The 15,069-nt window shown below is 46.5% G+C and overlaps 1 long non-coding RNA gene across 1 annotated transcript; it reads left to right on the top strand.

Moving 5' to 3' along the window:
• Nucleotides 1-10,605: 10,605 nt before the first annotated feature.
• Nucleotides 10,606-14,540, top strand: LOC310672276. Its single transcript, XR_014508488.1, has 2 exons — nt 10,606-10,919; nt 11,099-14,540. It is a non-coding gene; the product is annotated as an uncharacterized lncRNA (long non-coding RNA).
• Nucleotides 14,541-15,069: the final 529 nt, after the last annotated feature.

Raw genomic sequence — 15,069 nt, forward strand, 5'->3', positions numbered from 1 at the left:
GATGCATTGCCTCCCCTTGGCTTGGCACAGCTTCTGCCAATGATAATGTGTGGTAAATGAAGAGTCTTCTGCGGCAACCAATGGGCAAAGCCCGTGGACATGGTGTGATAATTCTGCAAAACACGTCTTGCAAAATGCACCATCCGTCCTACGCAGAAAATTCTGGGGTGAGTTGCAACTTGCAAAGGAAGCAATCCAGGAGATCGCCAAATGATTCATTTTCATTTTCCCTTTGTGATGCATTTAAAGCTTGCTTGGCCATGAGCACTGGAACTTAAATGGCAAAGTGATACCTGTATTGGAAAGATTAGACCAGCCTGTCTGGAACTGATGGCAATTGGAGGGCACCAGGTTTGTTGAAGTCTGGATTAGTGAGAAAGGAGAGCTATGCCAATAAAAGCTGGGTAGACATAATCTTCTGAGCTATGGTTTTTGACTACGCCAGATTTCAAACTGCAGGCACTGTCCCCACAATAAATTGATTTTTATTGTAAAATGTTGCCAGTAGTAAATGGTATTTGGGGCAGTGGCGGGGGGCGCGGGCACAGGAAGGTAAGGATGGAGGAGATGTCATTTTTAAAATCTCTTTTACTCATTTTTCCAATATTAATTTCAGTTGCCCACATTTTGCAGCAATTTGCAATTAAAAAAACCCCTTCATGAAAGTTAATCAGCATTTTGGTGCAACTTTCTCGTAAAACACATTTTTATATGCAGGTCTGCAAGCAATTCCCCCTAATATATGCATTTTTGTAAGTTATGTTCACCAATATCTTCATATTTATGCACACTTTCACCAAATTTATACATTTTTGTAAACACTGGCTGTTTTGCAAAAGCACAGATGTTTTGCAAAAGCACAGATTCTGAAAGATAGCTCTATTTGGGTTCACATACTGCTTTGGACGCGGGTGGCGCCGTGGGTTAAACCACAGAGCCTAGGACTTGCTGATCAGAAGGTTGGCAGTTCGAATCCCCGTGACGGGATGAGCTCCCGTTGCTCGGTCCCTGCTCCTGCCAACCTAGCAGTTTGAAAGCACGTCAAAGTGCAAGTAGATAAATAGGTACCGCTCCGGCGGGAAGGTAAACGGCGTTTCCATGCGCTGCTCTGGTTCGCCAGAAGCGGTTTTGTCATGCTGGCCACATGACTCGGAAGCTGTAGGCCGGCTCCCTAGGCCAATAAAGCGAGATGAGCACTGTAACCCCAGAGTCGGCCACTACTGGACCTAACGGTCAGGGGTCCCTTTACCTTTACCTTACTGTTTTGGAAGGTGAACATTTGATAGATTCAGCTTTAAAGGCATACTGGATTGAATTTCTCCTCCATCTCTAGGGGAAGGTGTAGTTGGCCAAGAAAAGTAAGGCCTTGGGTTTACTCTTGCCTGCTCACTAGTTTGCCCTGTGTGCTTCTAGCATGGTGGCTGGGTTTAGATGTAGGTATCGAAAATCATGCCAGCTTGAGCCCTACTTCCTCCCCATGGAGCCCACCCTTTCCTCCTCTTGTGCACCCAACTAAAGAGGAGACTTCTTGGTTTGTTACCTTACAACCCTTTTCAGGAATTGAGCCTGCACGCATAGAGGCAAAAAGAATATAGGGAACTAGGATCAAGCACATTGCCCTGAAAGTCTACATGTGTCCTTTCTGCCTGCAATCTTCCTGCATGGAATAAGTACGTAAAGACATAAGAAGATTTTGGTGGATCGGGGCAGTGGGCCTGTTTATTCCAATGCTTTTGTAATTTAAGATGCATATATGTTTTGTGAAATTTATTTTTTTATTAAAAAAATTAAAAACCACAATGAAAAAGACATCTGGGTCAAAGGACAAGGAATTCCGCCCTCCTATTCCATGTACAAGAGCCAACTCAACTGGCACATGGTTCTTATTTAGACAAATGCAACAGGGCAGCGTTCTCCACTGTGTCTAAGAGCTGTAGGCTAGTTTTGATGGCACATATCTGTTCCTCCTAGCATCTTCCTAATAGAAGAAGAAGAAGAAGAGTTTGGATTTGATATCCCGCCTTTCACTCCCTTTAAGGAGTCTCCAAGCGGCTAACATTCTCCTTTCCCTTCCTCCCTCACAACAAACACTCTGTGAGGTGAGTGGGGCTGAGAGACTTCAGAGAAGTGTGACTGGCCCAAGGTCACCCAGCAGCTGCATGTGGAGGAGCGGGGAAGCGAACCCGGTTCACCAGATTACGAGACTACCGCTCTTAACCACTACACCACACTGGCTCTTAATAGCTGGGGCCATTGCTAAATTAGGAGCATTGATCTTCGGAACACTTGAGACCCTTGAGCATTTTCCAAAGGAGCAGTCAATGTGTTGTGATACCTTCCTTAACTCTTGGGATCTTATAATAGAGCTTGGTATGTACAGGACTGACACAATTGTTTGGTTGAAGGTCCAACACCAACTCGATTCCTGTCCCTATTTTGGGGGAAGGAAGGGATGGTGAAAAGACTCAACGTCCACCGCCGTGTGAAATCTGACTCTCTCAAGTGCTCTACTTTACTAGATTTTACTGCATATAGCAGAAGAAAACGCACACAACTCACTATAAAGGGATGGCAAACAGGAGACAGGAGACATTGGTGCCATCTGCCTAATAAGGCTTCAGAAAAGATGAATGTATAGTGGTACCTCAGGTTACATACGCTTCAGGTTACAGACTCTGCTGACCCAGAAATAGTACCTCGGGTTAAGAACTTTGCTTCAGGATGAGAACAGAAATCATGCAGCGGTGGCGCGGCAGCAGCGGAGGCCCCATTAGCTAAAGTGGTGCTTCAGGTTAAGAACAGTTTCAGGTTAAGAACGGACCTCCGGAACGATTAAGTACGTAACGAGAGGTACCACTGTATATGAAAACTTTTTAATATGTTTTAATTGCTGGACAGTCTTACTCTCAACAAAAATCAAATCAATACCTCTGCTAAAAAGCCTGTCTAACCAATGGACTTCATAATAGGGCAGGTTCACAGCACTAGGAAAAGTAGATTTCAGGCATCTAGCTCTTTCCATGGTACCAATTTACATCAATTTACAATATATACAGTACTCCACTGGGGCTGCTGAAGTTATTGTTGAAGCTCAACTTTGTAACTAAGTTGGAGGCTATAATAAAGGGATTTAAGAGCACAAAAATAGGTTACTGACAATGCCAATGTTCAGCAGTAATAATTGCTCTCTTGTCAAAAAGGATTATACTGGCAAAAGTAAGCATGACATGTTTGCATCACGAATGGTTAGATGCGTTTAGCACCACAATGGCAGCCTATAGCAAATCCAGATGTAAACAACCTGTTGAGGTTAGTGGTCTGGAGACAGGGCAACCCAGGATGTTGTGATTGTGCATCTCCAGGCCAAAGTCAGCAGCTTCTTGGGGCCAGTTGGAACCCTAAGGGTAGCTTGGCAGCTGCACCACCACCACTGCCCATCTGTAATGGTGGCATTGCCGCATAGAAGAGAGCAGATCAGCAGTTCTTTCCTCCAATAAGATAGCTGAATTGCAGTGGCCGAATCCACAAGTCCCTGCCAGTCAGGGATGAAACAGAAAGTTAGTGTCTTTTCTTTGCTAGGACTGATAACTGGTTAGAGAGGATTGGGGACTGAACTAGGCTGTTCTTCCCAACTCAACAGGTAATTGGTGCGTTCAGCGCAGACACTTCTGGCCTATTAGTTGACAAATACACACATCCACCCAGATCAGGACTAACAGTAGGACAATTGACTGATTAAAAGAACTGAATAAACCACTGCTTTTTAACGTAATTAATCAACTAGTTCTTAAATTTTACACAATGTGCATATTTTCTAAAACTTCAATATAGGAGCCTCTTTTGAGATGCATTGTTACCAGAAAAAGCCGCCGCTGATATTTTCTTTTTCTTTCGCTGTACCAATAACAGAAAAAGATCTTTCACTTGTATGCTCACTGGGTTTGAGCTGTAGGTAACTGAGCGGGAACAAGACCATGCATGTGTGTGTTTGTGTGTTTGTGTGTGTAGCTCCGTGGCTACTACTCACAATGGCCATGTTCTGCCTCTACTTTCAAAGGCAGTGTGCCTTTGAATACCAGTTGCTGTGGAGCACAAGACCTCCCATAGCCAACTGGTTGGCCACTGTGGGAAGAGGATGCTAGACTAGATGGGCTTTTGGCCTGATCTAACAGGACCGAAGGGTTTTAGATGGTGAGCTAACATGAAAAATTGATATACACTTAGGTCATCTTTGCACAATCTTGCCAGGCTCTTGACTTGAGCAGAACTTAGAAACATGGAAACCTGCCTTGTGACTTTTGTCCACTGATGCCCAGCGTTGTTGACTGTGACTAATGACAACTTTGTAGGATCTCAGGGAGAGAAAGGCCCTTTTCCACCACCTCCTAGTTGTGCATTTTGACTGGAGATGCCAGTGACCGAATCTGGGACTTTTTGCATGTGAAAGATGCGAATGAGCTACTGTCTCTCCTCACAGGTCCACAGGAATTCGTCTAGATTGGGAACATGCTTCTCCCTCCCTATGTATCTATGCAGATGTCATGCGGCTGGGAGTCTTGTTTAGGTTGGAGAGCTATGATAGGCAGAGTCTCCTCAGAACTGGAAGGAGGCCAGCGGGGTGGGTGGGGGAAATAGTCAAAGCAGTCTCATTGCTCAGGGTTTAGGAAACAGGCCAGTTAGTCAAGGTATGCTTGCTTACAGGATTAGCAAAGGCTTTGGGAAAAGCCATTACTCATCACCCGATACTGTTTCCCTACAGAGAATTTCCTACAATTCCCTGGGACATGTCATGCGTTTTTCTTGCTACTGCCTATCTGCCGCACACCAATCTCTGTAGCAACTGTTCCAGGGCCCAGAAAATATGCTGCAGGGTGTCTGAAACTCTGCTGAAAGATTTGCTAAAGATCACAACAGGCCATCCTGTGTAATCTTAGGTTAACTGCCCAAGAAGTTGTGTTTACAGCATGGTATATACATTCCTGTCTCGGTGACTGTGCTGGCTTGGCCATGTCCACAGAGCGGAAGATGGCAGGATCTCCAAAGACACGCTCTATGTGACATGAAGGCTGGCAGCGTCAAGCCCGCCACATAGGAATCCTTTGCAGGTGACCGCAGTGCCTGGAGACAGACAATCAGGTTGTGCATCCGAAGCAGTGACCAGAGAAGGAATGACCGCTGTGAGGAGCCCAGAGAGGAGAAACGCCATGGTGAGTCTGCAGCAGCACAACCAGACACCTTCACCTGCCCCGGCTGCAACAAAACATGTCTCTTCTGTGTTGGTCTCTACAGCCACAACAGATGCTGCAATTCTGCAACAGCTTGACCTCACCCCCAAAGGTGCATTCCTCCATGGTCTCCTGAGACAGACAGATGCCAGCAACTAACCATATACATTAAAAGGAAGGAAGGAAGGAAGGAAGGAAGGAAGGAAGGAAGGAAGGAAGGAAGGAAGGAAGGAGTCATTTCAAGGTAGCCCTATTTCGAACTGGTCATTGCGATTCAAAACCCCATGCCACCAGTACTTAAAAATCGGTGAAGTCTCCTAGAGATATATTATACAGTCCCCAAGTGGAATGATTAGTATGTGCAGGAAAAAAGCAAAAAGCCCAAAGGTAGTTTTTCACAACTGATAATCATTCACGTCTGTGTGTTTACACCCAGCAAATTACATGTAGAGCAATCATGGGTGTAGCCAGGATTTTTGTTAGGGGGAGCAGAACCTCAGTTAGTTAAGTATTTTTATTGATTTAGCAGGGGGAGCTGCGCCTGTTGGCCCCCCTTGGCTAAGCCCATGACAACAATCTATATCCCGACTCATTTTTAACATCGGCTGTCTTTTGAACTGAGGGAAGGCTGGATGCCCAGAAACTTTTGTTCCACCTGCTTACTCATTTCCACATGAACTGAGATGGGATACACAGCTCAGTGGCAGAATGCCTGTTCTATATTGCAAAAGGCCCCAAGTTCTGTCCTCAGCTTCTCCAGGTATGATTGAGAAAGATTCCTGCCTGAAACCTTGTAGAACCTTTGCCTGCCATTGTAGACAATGTGGAGCTACGTGGACCTCTGTAGACTTATGGTCTTACTGAATTCCTATGAGATGCAGGCAATTGGTTGTTTAATCCTCTCTTCAACACTGGGGAATAGCAAACCCCCTGGGCTTTGGCCCTTGATTTTGTGCTTCTATCCTGTATCTTGTGAACTGCCCAAAGGTCTTCGAATGCAGGGCAGTATAAAGGTAAAGGTAAAGGAACCTCCAACCATTAGGTCCAGTTGTGACCAACTCTGGGGTTGCGGTGCTCATCTCGCTTTATTGGCTGAGGGAGCTGGCGTACAGCTTCTGGGTCATGTGGCCAGCATGACTAAGCTGCTTCTGGCGAACCAGAGCAGCACACGGAAACATCGTTTACCTTCCCGCCGGAGCAGTACCTATATATCTACTTGCACTTTGATGTGCTTTCGAACTGCTAGGTTGGCAGGAGCAGAGACCGAGCAACGGGAGCTCGCCCAGTCGTAGGGATTCGAACCGCCGACCTTCTGATTGGCAAGCCCTAGGCTCTGTGGTTTAACCCACAGCGCCACAATAAACAATAACAACAACAACAATTTGAAGGGTGGCATTGTGGCCTCTTTTAGTGGGGTGGGGTCTGTAGGTCTGCCTTTTATCTGTTTAGCTGTGTTTTTAGGTTTTTACTGGATGTTCTCAATCAGTTTTGATGTTAAGAAGCTTTGGGTTCGTCGGTAACACCGGCAGTAAACAACAATGAATAAGTCTCTCCCTCTGTGTCCACTTTTACATGCCTTGGTTCAATTCAGATGCTCTATAGATATGCGTAGCGTGTCACGGTGCAACCTGCCTGCTGCCACAATCCCACCGCCTCCACCACTTGCATGAATTATCCCTGGTCCAGTTTGCATTGCAAAAACTGCTTGCATGTTGAGCAAACATTTGTGTGAATGGGCCTCAACTGGTGAGCAAAGGGGTTGTAATGAGACACTAGAAACTGTACATAGAATATGCCTCTGGATACCAGTTGCTGAAATCCACAGAAGGTGGAGATTCTGGCCCTTGGAGCACCTGTCTGGCCACTGCGAAAACAGGATGCTGGACTAGCTGAGACACACGCCTGATCCAGCAGCACTCTTATTATGCTATTACATGCACATGTGATTCAGTCCTCCATGACTCTGTTTATTGCAAGGATGGGGGGCATCTGAAGACTGTGTTCCCTTGTGGGCAGCTTCCTGGGAGCCACAGGCCAGTTGGTGGTGTGGCCAGAGGCAAAGGTGGGTGGACTGATCTGCGTGACTATTACTTGTGTCCTGTAGTCTATGTTCCAGACGTTCTTACACCTACACATTCACACACACCCTCCATCCAGTAAAACCAGTTGCCGTGGTTCAAGGACACCAGACAAATGCATTTGGGGAGGATGCAGAACACGGATGGTTTGCCTTGGAGGGGGCGGGGAGAGCAGGGTGCCCTTGGATAGTCCAAGCGCTGGGAAAAGGGGACTTTGGGGTGGGAAGGCTGCTCTGGGCCTGGGAGACTAGGATGCAGGTTTCTGCTCAGCCATGAAACTCACTGGGTGACCTTGGACCAGCTGCCATCTCTCTCTCTCTCTTTTAATAAATGCTTTTTATTGGTGTTTCATTTAATACAAACAAAATACAGTAAAATTCAACAATCATTGTCCCACATTCTTTCCCCACACTCTGCTGAGCATTGACTTCCTTCCCTCCCTTCAACAGGTTTTCTTACGTCAGTTACTTTTCTACAGTTTCTTATTGTATCCAATCCTATCTACATCGTAAGATTTATTTCCGTCCTGCCAGAGTCTTCAAATTTCTACAGTTATTATTTATGTACTCCATAAATTTACTCCAATCTTTTTGGAATTTTGCTTCCTCCTGATTTTGGATTCTACAGGCCAGTTTTGCTAGTTCCGCATAATCAACCATCTCCGTCTGTCGCCCCTCTATTGTTGCTAATTCTGGTACTTTCCATTTTTGGGCTAACAGAGTTCTGGCAGCAGTCGTAGCATACATAAATAACTTTTGATCTGCTTTTTCTATTTCCTCTCCCATCAAGCCTAGCAAGAAAGCTTCCGGCTTTTTTGGGAAAGTGTATTTAAATATCTTTTTCAATTCGTTATAAATCTGTTCACGAAACTGTTTCATTTTCTCACATGTCCACCGGACCAGCTGCCGTCTCTCAATCCAACCTATCTCACAGGGTTGTTTTGAAGATTAAACGGGAAGTGGCCAAAATCATGTGCATTCCCTTGAGCTCCTTGGAGCAAAATAGAAGTGCAATAATAAATATAAAGGTAAAGGTAAAGGTACCCCTGCCTGTACAGGCCAATCTTGACAGACTCTAGGGTTGTGCGCCCATCTCACTCAAGAGGCTGGGGGCCAGCGCTGTCCGGAGACACTTCCGGGTCACGTGGCCAGCGTGACAAGCTGCAACTGGCGAGCCAGAGCCGCACACGGAAACGCCATTTACCTTCCCACTGGTAAGCAGTCCCTATTTATCTACTTGCACCCGGAGGTGCTTTCGAACTGCTAGGTTGGCAGGCGCTGGGACCGAACAACAGGAGCGCACCCCGCCACGGGGATTCGAACCGTCGACCTTTCGATCGGCAAGCTCTAGGTGCTGAGGCTTTTACCCACAGCGCCACCCGTGTCCCAATAATAAATATAGTTCAATTTAAATAAAACCCGGTGGTGAAGTGGAAGTGGGGCCACTAGTCCCACAGGAGATATTGCGAGTGCAGTTGTGGGTAGCGGGGAAATGATTCTGGGTATCAAATGCACCTCAGACTCCTTTCGAGCATGGCTTGTTGTACAGTGGTACCTCAAGTTAAGTACTTAATTTGTTCCGGAACCTGAATTGTTCCAAATTAACCTGAAACTGTTCTTAACCTGAAGCACCACTTTAGCTAATGGGACCTCCTGCTGCTGCCGTGCCGCCGGAGCACGATTTCTGTTCTCATCCTGAACCAAAGTTCTTAACGTGAAGCACTATTTCTGGGTTAGAGGAGTCTGTAACCTGAAGCGTATGTAACCTGAGGTGCCGCTATATAGCAAATGGGGCCTGCAGCAAGATGCTGCAGCATGGAATGTTGCAGCGCAGAGTGCGTTTTGGTTATGTTCTCCTCCTACTGTTGAAGGCAGTGTGGCTCTGAGCACCAGCTGTGGGGAATCGCAAGTGCTGTTGTGCTTGCAGGGTTCCCAAGAGGCTTCTAGTTGGCCACTGTGAGAATAGGATGCTGGACGAGAAGGTGACCCACTGGCCTGATCCAAGCCTCTTCTTATGTTCTGTCCCTGCTCAGGTTGACTGACAGCTAGCCAGCTATGCTCTATTGCATTGCGCCTCCCTGCCACCCAACAACCAGCAGGCAGAGCCCACCAGGCTTGTCCAATCATAACTGCCCTGTTTTTGGGCGCCCCATTACAATCTCTATAGTTTGTTTTTGCCAACAAAGGTCCGTATAGTTAAAGCTGTGGTTTTCCCAGTAGTGATGTATGGAAGTGAGAGCTGGACCATCAAGAAGGCTGATCGCCGAAGAATTGACGCTTTTGAATTATGGTGCTGGAGGAGACTCTTGAGAGTCCCATGGACTGCAAGAAGATCAAACCTATCCATTCTGAAGGAAATCAGCCCTGAGTGCTCACTGGAAGGACAGATCCTGAAGCTGAGGCTCCAATACTTTGGCCACCTCATGAGAAGAGAAGACTCACTGGAAAAGACCCTGATGTTGGGAAAGATGGGAGAGACAAGGAGAAGGGGACCACAAAGGACGAGAAGGTTGGACAGTGTTCTCGAAGCTAGCAGCACGAGTTTGACCAAACTGCGGGAGGCAGTGGAAGACAGGAGTGCCTGGCGTGCTCTGGTCCGTGGGGTCACGGAGAGTCGGACACGACTAAAAGACTAAACAATAACAACATAGTTTGGTTTTGTCCTGCTGCAAACCTTAGGTTCTTCCAGGCTTTCTGATAGCTACCTCCCTTGTGTGGGCGTCACGGCGCCGTTTTGGCTACCTGGAGACCCGCACTCTCGCTTTAGCTTCTTCCTGGCAAGGGGAACGTGCGCGGGGAAAGCCCAGGGTGGAGTCTCCCCTTTTTAAAAAACTCACCTTTTCCCCTCTCCCCCCCTCCTTATGCTTTAAGGAGCCACCCTCGGCTTCTGCCAAACCTGTTGAGCAGTTGCTCCCCGCCCGGTGACAAAACTTTTCAGCGCGCACCTGGCAGCAGCTGGGGAGGAGGCGGTGGCGGCTGCAGAAACGCGCAGCGCAGAACAGGTTTGACTCTCCCTCTTTTCTTTCTCTCTCTCTGGCTGCTGACGTTTACACCGCCCCAGATGATGATCGCTTTGGGAGAACAACAACAACAACAAAAAGGAAAGAAAGGAGCCTCGCGCCGACATCATCGCCCAACCAACCCACCCACTTGGCTTGCTGTCGTTGCAAAGGCCGCCTGGAAAAACAGGTCGTGGCAGGGGCGAGGGCCGCATTCTTGACTTCTGCTGCAGGGGACGGCGAAGGAGTGGGGCAGGTATATAAGGCGGGGCAGGTAGAGGTGCCTGAGCGCAGATCGGGACGGAGACGCTGCTGCTGCTGCCTGCCTACCTGCCTACCTTTCTACCTGCCTCCACCGGGAGACGGCGGCGAACGGGAAGACAGCGCTGGCCACACACACACACACACACAGGCACAAACTTTTGCTTTCCTGGCACCTCGTGGCTCCAGCTCCGCTTTAGTGTCCCATGAGGATAACGGCATTTAAGGTGCTCAGTTTGCATCCGAGCTGGGACCCCCGCACGCCCCTCTTGCCTCTCCAGCCCTTCCTAGTTACGCAGGAATTGGGCGCAGTGATTTTATTTCCTCCCCCCTTCCAAGGATCTGCTTGGACACCTCGTAAGTGGTTTTGTCTGCAAACCGCGCAACTTGCTTGGGGAGGGGGTGAGAGGGTGAGATCAAAAGGGTTTTGTCTTTGGCCTGTCTGTGCTTTCTTTTTTTTCTTTCTCCCCCTCTCTCCCCTCTTTTGACTTTGTTGTCTTTTTCTCTCTCGCTTTTGTTTTGCCCGGCTTAAGCAGGTCTCTGGAGATGCAGCAGGCGGGTGGGGACACCAAACGACTCCTCCCGACCCCCCCTCCTCTCCAAATGATATCTAAGCCTGCTGGGTGCAGTGGTTCTTAACAGTTCAACAGTTCTGTAGCATAATTGTGAAATGTTTAGGACCACTTGACCCGGGCGGCCTGAGCATCGCCAGCTGGAAAAGGAGGAGGCGAAAGAACTTGCCCTGTGGACTTCAGGCTGCAGTCACTGGAGGAAGAGTTTCATTTCGAGGGAGGGGGACACACCGACCTGGGAAAGGACACCATCCGACAGCCACCGGCAAAGGCATCCCGCTGAACGTGGCGAAGCTGCCCTGGAGATGAGAAATTCAGGACGGGGTTTGGTTTTCTTTTAACCCATCCCTCAAAATTTGTAATCAGTGGAGTAGGCGAACAAGCAAAGAAACTGGGCTTTCCTTTCAGATTTAATAGGAAGCGAATCATGCTGCACTCAGGGATTGAAAATCAGCTTTAAGGGTGTTTTTAAAAATAAGTTTCTAGCCCTCATGGATGTCAGTTCTATAATATGGAGTAGGATAGGTGTAAGACACTCTATGAGAATAATTCCGCTGGTTAGTAAGTTAGGGGGTGTGACAGGTTGTTGTCAAATGGGTGACAAATAGAAAGAGTGCGAGATTGGGAAGGGGGGAGGGAGAGGCGAGACGAGGACAAAAAATCCTGCTGGAACAATTTGGGCTGGTGCAGAGTCGGTGAGCAAGCCGTCAAGTCCCACAGGTAATTCCGGTCTATATCGAAAGGAAGGTGTGTTCGCCTGGGCGTATAGGACCAGTTCTCACACGCACCTTTGTGTGCGCCAACAGATTGGTTCAATGGCTGCCAAAATGAGAGCAGATAAATCATTCTGCGATTGCAGAATGATGACACCTGCTCCTCCCCTCCCAGTTGCCTCCATGGCAAAAGTCACTAAGACCTCCTTTGGAAGGGAGGAATTTGAGGACTACAGCCTCAAACGCTACTTACCCTAGAACAGTTTCTTGTACGTCAGCCGGTTTCAGTGGAACTGCTTCAGGGTAAGTGTGTGTCAAAGTCTCCCAGGGCACTTGCCTGAGAACATTCCACAGGACTGGAATTCTGCATTCTCGGAGTTGCTAAGTTTATTTAAGCTGCCCTCCCATGATGACCTGATGGTTTGCTCCAGATTGACACCGAAGCCAGTGCAGGATGAGTGTACAGGAGATACACAGCTGCTTAATCATTAATAGCTGAGCCCTAACCATGTTGACACAGGAGTAAGCCCCACTGATTTCTGCGTAATTTGCTTCTAGGTAAGCACCCTTTGAATGGCAACTTTAGGTGAATTGGCTGGCCTGTCCGAAGAACAACAACTGTGGGGAAACCTTTTAAAAATGTGTTTGCGTTGTAAGACGCTAAACTCCACTAATGATTGGGACAGAATATTTAGGATGTATGTTAGAACCAAATAAATGTTTTGCTGCTGGTTTCTCATGCTAAAAACTTTATATTTTATTCATGTCTGTTTATTTTCTATCACAATTGCATAGTTTAAACAATAACAATACCTTGAACAAATGCATGAACATTGTATGAAAGGTAACAACCTTATGACATGTCTTCTCTCTTGTTTTGGTCCTGTATTTAAAATACAGATATGTAATGCTCTTGGCTGTAGCGAATTCACACATGTCCCATTTTAAAAGTGAGTAACGAGAGAATCCAAATTCCCAAAGAAAACTTGCTTATTTCAATTTCCATAGGGGGTAGCTGTGCGAGTCTTTTGCAGCAAGAAGCTACAAAGTAGGTATTGCAGAAACTAACAAATTTATTACAGCACAAGCTGTTGTGGATTACAGTCCACTTTCGTCAGACTTAGGAAGTATTATCCTGCATTGCAGGTACGTATATACATGGTTGGGTGTTGGGTTGGGGATGCCTTGTGAACAGCGATGTCAAAAGCAAATGCAATACAGAATAATTCAGACGCTGGTAACTGTCTTACTAGCAGTGACCATTCACAAAAATACCCAGTAATTAGTAACATAGGCGGCCATTGGTAAGCCAATGAACACATACCGTGTGATAAAAAAATCCATTAAAAATCTTTTAGATGCCACACGATTCTTTGTTGCTCTTCTTTATTATAGTGCAATGCCCTGCCAAGTGGGAAGAGAATATTCCTCCCCTCCCTCTGTTCTTCCAGCTTTTTGAGCAGGTGGAAAGGTGTGTCGGCGGGAGGGGGGGGGACATTCTGCTCACCCCTTGGCAGAAGGCTAAACATGGACAGGCTGGCCAAATAGCTTTGCACAGAACGCTGTAGTAAGTTTCCAGTTGATAAATGGTTGTCTGAAGTCACGGGCCTTAAATCAAGGCTTGCACAACTTGTGGCCAACCGAGCCAAACACAATCCACTAAACTAACTCCCCTCCCCTTTGCTGCTTATATTGCCTGCCTGGAGCTGAGGGGGGCTGCCAATCACCTGTCGGGTCACAATATATATTGCATTTGCTATGGTGACTCGCAATCTGTGCAGTGCCCACTTGAAACTCATGCCGAGAGTTTTCTAAACTTGCAGAACCATCCAGGGCCTGCCAGAGCTTAAATGTGCAGCACAATCCTATGGCTATGTACTCAGAAGTGAATCTTATGTCTCCAGTGGAGTTTCTTCCTAGATAAGAATGCAAAGGTTTTCAGCCTTGGAGTGGTTTCAACAACCATCCTGTCTCCCTAGGGAATCTGGAATTCTTTTTTTGTGGGGAGTGAATGATTTTTAACTGGAGAGTCTCAGCACCCTCACCAAATTACAATTCCCAGAGTTCTTTGAGGGATAGGTTTGTGTAAATAATGTGCTTTTACCTTAGGAAGTCAGCACAGATGATGTAAGAAACAAACGAGTTTTTTTACCTGCTGGCTGAAATCTCCCCAATAGGGATGCAATTCTGCATAATTTCCCTGGGAATAATTTCCACTGGAAACAATGGGACTTAATTCTCAGTAAAAATGGAAAAAGCTTGCACTATAGAGCATCTTCCAGATAATTATGTACATGGCTACACCTTGCAATTCAATGCAGTCTGATGATAAAATCTGGGGGAAGGCAGGGCTAATGGAGCTCTGTGCAGGAGCAAAGCAGTATAGGACTACAGCTGGGACCCTATACTCCCTTAACTGGGAGAAATCCTCACTGAAATCGGTGGGAATAACTTCTGCTTTACTTATTTATTTTTGGGAGGGGAATCCACATTGAAGTACAGGTTTTAAAATGTCTTCATGCAAAGTATCGATTTCTAGACATGCTTTCACTAAAAGTACAGAAACGGTGTCCCGACATTTGGAGAAGTATGGAATTCAGTGAGTGGTTGCCTATTTCACGATGTGATAATTTTATGTAACAATTTTCTTGTACGCTGCCATTTTTAAATAAATAAATACATTCCAACACCCACATGACTCTCAAAGACTTAATTCCTTTCAAGTCACTGGGCATAGTCCTCAAGCAGGTTGAATTGAAGCCGGTGGAATGACTCCTCAGTAAGCAATTTTAACTGTGCCAGCTTAATAGTTGCTGAATGGAAGCCCTGCTTGCCCAAGGAGTACTCAAGAGTGCACTTTAAGGCTCCCCGTTGTTCCTTCGCAGTCATTTCCTTACCTTACAATCATGTTCGGGATGAGCAGATCTGTTCATTTCAATTTCTTTCTGTTCCTCCAGCCTTTAGCTCCATTCCCCACATTTCCACATCGGTTTGTGATTTATTTATTTTTAAAGTAGCTCTTATTAAAATTCACCAGCCTTTTAGTGCACAATTCTCCTAAAATGCACATCTCCTAAAATGCATGTTATGTATGCAATTTCCTAGAATATACACATTTGCAAAACAATGTATCCCAATGCAGTACCTTTCTACATGCTATTTTCATGAATTCATGCATTTTTACACTTTTTTTTCCACCTTAGCACGTGCATTTGTGCACAC

Source organism: Podarcis tiliguerta (assembly GCF_965153285.1).
Source record: "Podarcis tiliguerta genome assembly, chromosome: 1".
NCBI lineage: Eukaryota > Metazoa > Chordata > Lepidosauria > Squamata > Lacertidae > Podarcis > Podarcis tiliguerta.